The 6930-nt window shown below is 45.1% G+C and overlaps 1 non-coding gene across 1 annotated transcript; it reads right to left on the bottom strand.

Moving 5' to 3' along the window:
- Nucleotides 1-563: 563 nt before the first annotated feature.
- Nucleotides 564-2184, bottom strand: LOC112073024 (glutathione S-transferase, C-terminal domain containing). The gene is made up of 2 exons (XR_011476422.1): nucleotides 2100-2184; nucleotides 564-1032 (listed from the first exon to the last, which is right to left on the bottom strand). It is a non-coding gene; the product is annotated as a glutathione S-transferase, C-terminal domain containing (transcript).
- Nucleotides 2185-6930: the final 4746 nt, after the last annotated feature.

Consider the following 6930-nt stretch of genomic DNA (forward strand, 5'->3'; position numbering starts at 1 on the left):
TTCATTTGACTTAATGTAAATCCTGTTGAGCAGACAAGAATGGCCACAATTTTGGCAAAAAATAGAAATGGTAAGAAGCAGGCTTTACGAGTTAAGACACTATTGAAACAGAACTAAAGTTTGAAACAGAACTAAATTGTCAATCCAGCTACATAATGCAGTGACCTAAATGTATATCAAATCAACAGTTGCAAGCCCTGAAGTGGATGAAGTAATAGAGCAAAGTAAATGGTTAAAAATAAACATTTTACAAGACTTTTGGAGTACACTCAAGTTCCAGTGTGTTTATTAATTCAATATCCACATAATTGCCCGCTCATTAAAACTAATTTAAGGGATAAAACAAAGACATTGCTCAGTTCCAATACCCATAAAACCATTCCAAGAGAACTAAACACTTGGACACCTGCCCCAGATCATCATCAGGGAAAAGGGTCTAAAGGGCTTTTTCTTGATTGTAGGTCAAATAACATCATCATCAATTCAACCAGGGTGATTCATTCTTCTCTGATCTCAAGACAAATCCCTCAACTCCTCCGAGATGATTGATTTGACTTAGTATCTTGGTTCAGCGACTGATGCTTTTTGTTTCCTTACAGTGCTGTATTCTCAGTTTGAAACTGACTGTATGTTGGGTCCTATTCTATGTTCTTCTTATTGGACAAGTCCCTCCCTCCCTGATTCACTTGGTTTCAAGACGTTTTCTCCCGACTGAACACAACCCTGGGTCGTGATCATTAGGGCAAACCGTAGCGAAACATTTTGCAACAACAKACGTAAATCTGTCTTRTTATTGGACAAGMCGAGGTAGTTCCTTTTGTTTTTCGACCTTCCTTTGGGTGCCAACTGACATGCCTCTGGTTTACTGTGTGGCATAGTTGTCCCCTCCAGCCCCGCCTCCAGCAACACCCACCAGCATGTTGTTCTTGGGGGAGCAGCTGTCTGGCTCCATGGTCATCACCCTGACAGAGTACCCATGAGTCTCTGCTGCCCAGGAGCGGTCCAGGTCCACCAGGCCCATGCACTGTTTACCTGGAGGAGAGGGGTKAAAGACCASAGTGATGATGTCACTGATAGAACAATAATGGAGGTAATTTATATTCCACACACTGGCAACTAAGAGGTGAATTGCAGTGCACAGAGACAGTACATAACTAAAACAACTGACAGAATGTTCCCCTGTCTCACAGTAGAATTGTCTTTGTTCTAATCATTCTTAGAATTTGCTTTCATATTACTATGGATAAACAAAGTGAGTCCTTTGTGGATAACACCCGTAGGCCTCTTCTGTACTGTAGCAGCCTTTAAATCAGTTTATTGAGGCGGAATAAGACATGAAGACATTCCACCAGGATCTGTTCATCTTTCCTTATATGACCCTCATTCTCAAACATTCTACTGCAGACGCTTCCTAGTACGGCCTCTTCAGTACCAACAACTCTCTTCTTGCCTATTAAGACATTGGGATCACTTCCACTGGCACTCTCCTATCAAAGCTTGCTTTAAAGGCAAAAGCCCACTAACCGCATTACGCTGCTCAGTGGCTCTGAAGCAGACCCAGACAGACAACAAACGCGTCTACAGCACTCYAGAGTCTCAGACGGACCGACGCTCAGATCTGACGGGCTCGGGGAATAAGGAATAAGATCAAAGARGGTAAGTGTGAGTTGAGGAGAGGTTGAGGAAGGGGTGTCATGGCGGCGGCAGCACCCCGTCAGCGGAATCTTCTATGACAGGAAYTGTCAGGTAGGGAACGTACGAGGGCGGTTCAAAGTGAAAACACAACGGGGAGTACCTTCARTAATTATTCACAAGTATTGAATGTGCTGGTATAGGATATGTTTTGCCTTTAAAATCACGATGAATAAGATTCTATGGACAGGGGGCAAGCAAGCCTACTGAGAGGCACTTTTTAAATACGGACCCAGGTACTGAAGGGAGTATCAGTTTGATGGAGATATACAATAATATCCCCTTTGACTTTGCGGTCAACATGAATCGGCGCCAAATGACATTAGTGGCCTGTTTGTGTTAAAAGGTGATAATTTATTTGGGGGTCAATCACAATGTGTATGTGTGAGTGACAGTGTGTCTGTCACCTATTAAGCATCGTTCTGAAGGCAGCTGGACAGCCGTCTGGTCTGCGAAGCGGCAGAGGATCATGTGCTCCTAAATGGAGGGAGAACAGAGAGAGAGATGGAGGGAGAGCAGAGAGAGAGAGAATGAGGGAGAAGAGAGAGAGATGGAGGGAGAGAGAAGAGAGAGATGGAGGGAGAGCACAGAGAGAGGTGGAGGGAGAAGAGAGAGAGATGGAGGGAGAGGCAGAGAGAGATGAGGAGAGAGATGGAGGGAGAGCACAGAGAGAGGAGTGATGGAGAACGAGAAAGAGAGATGGAGGGAGAGCACAGAGAGAGGAGGATGGAGAACAGAAAGAGATGGATGGAGAACAGAAAGGAGATGAGTGGAGAACAGAAAGGGAGATGGATGGAGAACAGAAAGGAGATGGAGGGAGAGCAGAAAGAGAGATGGAGGAGAGCACAGAGAGAGGTGGAGGGAGAAGAGAGAGAGATGGAGGGAGAGCAGAGAGAGATGGAGAGCAGAGAGAGAGAAGATGGAGGGAGAGCACAGAGAGGGGGGATGGATGGAGAACAGAAAAGAGAGATGGAGGGAGAACAGAAAGAGAGATGGAGGGGAGAGCACAGAAGAGAGAGATGGAGGAGAAACAGAAAGAGAGAAAGGAGGGAGAACAGAAAGAGAGATGGAGGGAGAGCCACAGAGAGAGAATGTTAACTCAAACTCACACCACACACAGCTACAGCTAAAACTCATCAGCTGACACACCAATATATGCACACATGACTAAGTTGCTTTGAATAAAAGCATCTGCTAAATGGCATATTTATTAAATGTTTTATTTACACAGACTTCAACCAACCCCAGCAGTAGAATGTTCGTTCCAGGCTTTCCTGAAAGTCTCTGTATAAAGCCATYCTGTACATCATTAGAGCCACATCTCTGACCTCTGGGAGAATGAGTCTCCTTCCTGCTCTTACCACTTCCTCATTTTTCTTCCCCAGAAGGTAAAAACACCAAAACCCAGAGAACAGTAGGGATCTTCTCATGTCTTTCTTTATTCACCATCTTGTCATCTTCTACACCCCTTTTTCTACAACCCTACGGTAAAAACCCCAACCACAGAAAAACACTAGTTATCCTCTAGCTCTAAGTGATTCCATTCTTCACTGTGGAAGGATCAGGACAGTACCGTCCTAGCCAAGGTTTAACCACTATGACTCAGCGCCAAGCACCAATACCTCACATCATTAGCGTTGTATTACAGCCGCGGAAGGCTATCTGTCATGGCGCTCCGCTGTCAGTCTGTTCAACTAGCTCAGGGGGGAAAGAGTGCACACCCGAGACTGTGATTGGTTGGTTCACTGTGTTACAGTAGCAGTGAACTGCCATATTGGTTTCTGTTAGCCACCACCACAGCCACTGGCCTAAGGTTTTAGAGTGAGGTGAAGAGGAAATTCAGCAACTCTGAGGACAACTGAAGTTGATAAAAAAAAAATCTTCATTTTGGCCTTTAGCCTTCATCAGGGTTTTAGAGTGGAAATACCGTAGTCACAGTAATACAGCCTCTCTTCGCTAAGACGAGGAGCAAAACACTAAAGGAAGCACCAGTGACTAGATCAATAAAAAAAGTGGTCAGAGTAAGCAGATGCTAAGCTACAGGACTGTTTTGCTAGCACAGACTGGAATATGTTCCGGGATTCCTCCAATGGCATTGAGGAGTACACCACATCAGTCGTTGGCTTCATCAATAAGTGCATCGATGAAGTTGTCCCCACAGTGACTGTACGCACATACCCCAACCAGAAGCCATAGATTACAGGCAACATCCGCACTGAGCTAAAGGCTAGAGCTGCCGCTTTCAAAGAGCGGGACTCTAACCCGGAAGTTTATAAGAAATCCCGCTATGCCCTACGACGAACCATCAAACAGGCAAAGCGTCAATACAGGACTAAGATTGAATCATACAACACCGGCTCTGACYCTCGTCGGATGTGGCAAGCKTTGCAAACCATTACAGACTACAAAGGGAAGCACAGCCAAGTGCTGCCGGTGACACGAGCCTACCAGAGGAGCTAAATGACTTCTATGCTCGCTTCGAGGCAAATAACACTGAAACATGCATGAGAGCACCAGCTGTTCTAGAAGACTGTGTGATCACGCTCTCCGCAGCCGATGTGAGTAAAACCTATAAACTGGTCAACATTCACCAGGCCAGACGGGTTACCAGGACCGTGTACTGTGATCATGCACTGACCAACTGGCAAGTGTCTTCACTGACATTTTCAACCTCTCCCTGTCCGAGTCTGTAATACCAACATGTTTTTAGAAAGACCACATAGTGCTTGTGCCCAAGAACACTATGGTAATCTGCCTAAACGACTACACCCGTAGCACTCACGTCTGTAGCCATGAAGTGCTTCGAAAGGCTGGTCATGGCTCACATCAACACCATTATCCAGAAACCCTAGACCCACTCCAATTTGCATACCGCCCCAACAGATCAACAGATGATGCAATCCACACTGCCCTTTCCCACCTGGACAAAAGGAACACCTATGTGAGGAATGCTATTCATTGACTACAGCTCAGCGTTCAACACCACAGTGTCCTCAAAGCTCATCAATATGCTAAGGACCCTGGGACTAAACACCTCCCTCTGCAACTGGATCCAGGACTTACTGACGGGGCGCCCCCAGGTGGTAAGGGTAGATAACAACACATCCGCCATGCTGATCCTCAACACAGGGGCCCTCAGGGGTGCGTGCTCAATCCCCTCCTGTATCCCTGTTCACACATACTGCACGGCCAGCACGACTCCAACATCATCATTAAGTTTGCCGATGACACACACAGTGGTAGGCCTGATCACCGACAACACGAGACAGCCTAAAGGAGGAGGTCAGACACCTGGCCGTGTGGTGCCAGGACAACAACCTCTCCCTCAAAGTGATCAAGACAAAGGAGATGATGTGACTACAGGAAAAAGAGGGCGAGCACGCCCCATTCTCATCGACGGGGCTGCAGTGGAGCAGGTTGAGAGCTTCAGTTCCTTGATGTCCACATCACCAACAAACTAACATGGTCAAGCACACCAAGACAGTCATGAAGAGGGCACACAAAACCTATTCCCCCTCAGGAGACTGAAAAGATTTGGCATGGGTCCTCAGATCCTCAAAAGGATTTACAGCCTGCATCATTGAGAGCATCCTGACTGGTTGAATCACTCCCTGGTATGGCAACTGCTCGGCCTCCGACCGCAAGCACTACAGAGGGTAGGCGTACAGCCCAGTACATCACTGGGGACCAAGCTTCCTGCCATCCAGGACTTCCTATACCAGGTGGTGTCAGAGGAAGGCCCAAATTGTCAAAGACTCCAGCCACCCTAGTCATAGACTGTTCTCTATTCTACCGCACGGCAAGCAGTACCGGAGCCCAAGTCTAGGTCCGAAGGGCTTCTAAACAGCATCTACCCCCAAGCCATAAGACTCCTGAACACCTAATCAAATAGCTACCCAGACTATTTGCATCCCCCCCTCTTTTCCACCGCTCTACTCTCTGTTGTTATCATCTATGCATAGTCACTTTAATAACTCTACCTACATGTACATATTACCTCAACTACAGTGCCGCCGCCACATTGACTCTGTACTGGTACCCCCCTGTATATAGTCTCACTATTTGATTTTTACTGCTGCTCTTCAGTTACTTGTTACTTTTATTTATTTTTCTTATCTGTATTTTTTTTAAACTTGCATTGTTGGTTAGGGGCTCGTAAGTAAGCATTCGGTGCATCTGACTAATAAAATGTGATTTGATTTGACTAAAGGAATTCATTGAAAATGAAATAGAATAGAATCGTTAATCATATTGTGATGATTCAGCACAGAGGGAGGTTTAGAGAGAGAGAGAGAACATGCATGTTATTTGCCGGAAAATGAATCCGGTTGCTTAAAATGGAATATTGATTTCTCTTTCCAGACTGCAATTATGCGATCAACTATGTGGTCAAATTMCTTTGTCAAAGTTTCTTTCAAACTAGACAGAAAAAAACAGAMATAAATGACACACACGACTTTCCACCACCAAATACCCTAAATTCACTGCAAAATACACAAGCAGTATTTTAAGATGGGGAGAAAAATMATTCTTTCATCTGTAAACCAAATCTTTTAAGACATTGGATTTCCTGCAGAGAATAGACCATTACCAAAATATACTGGTAGTAGTCAGTTTTCAGACACATCAACTGTCACATTCCAGTTGTCATGGCGAGGCCCTATAGCAGGTAGTGTAGTGAGTATTGAGGCCATACATCAGGGATCATTGACTAGATCCAGTCGCGGGACGATTTTGTTCTRGAGTAGATGGTCAGGGGGCCGGAAGACAATTACACATCATTTGGAGACTATAAAATGTACTGCAAGAAGCACAAGCAGATACACCACCGTTCAAAAGTTTGGGGTCACTTAGAAATGTCCTTGTTTTTGAAAGAAAAGCAAKAWWWWTTGTCCATTAAAATAATGTTTCTTTCAAAAGCAAGGACATTTCTAAGTGACCCCAAACTTTTGAACGGTAGTGTATATTTGACTAAAACATGATCATTTCAAAKCTTGCTTACATTTGTTTATTATCACATACAGCACATGGCCTAAAGTATGTGGACACCTGCWGGTCCAACATCTCATTCCAAAATCATTTCAAAAGCATTCATTTGGAGTTGGTCCCCCCTTTGCTGCTATATCTAATAGTTGTACTAGTTCCCATCCTGACAGACACCTTGTTAAGTTCGCTGATGACACTGCCTTGATCAGCCTGTTGCATGATGACGAGGAACATCATGGCCCGGTCCTAGAT

This window comes from Salvelinus sp. IW2-2015, unplaced genomic scaffold (genome assembly GCF_002910315.2).
Source record: "Salvelinus sp. IW2-2015 unplaced genomic scaffold, ASM291031v2 Un_scaffold2125, whole genome shotgun sequence".
Taxonomy (NCBI): domain Eukaryota; kingdom Metazoa; phylum Chordata; class Actinopteri; order Salmoniformes; family Salmonidae; genus Salvelinus; species Salvelinus sp. IW2-2015.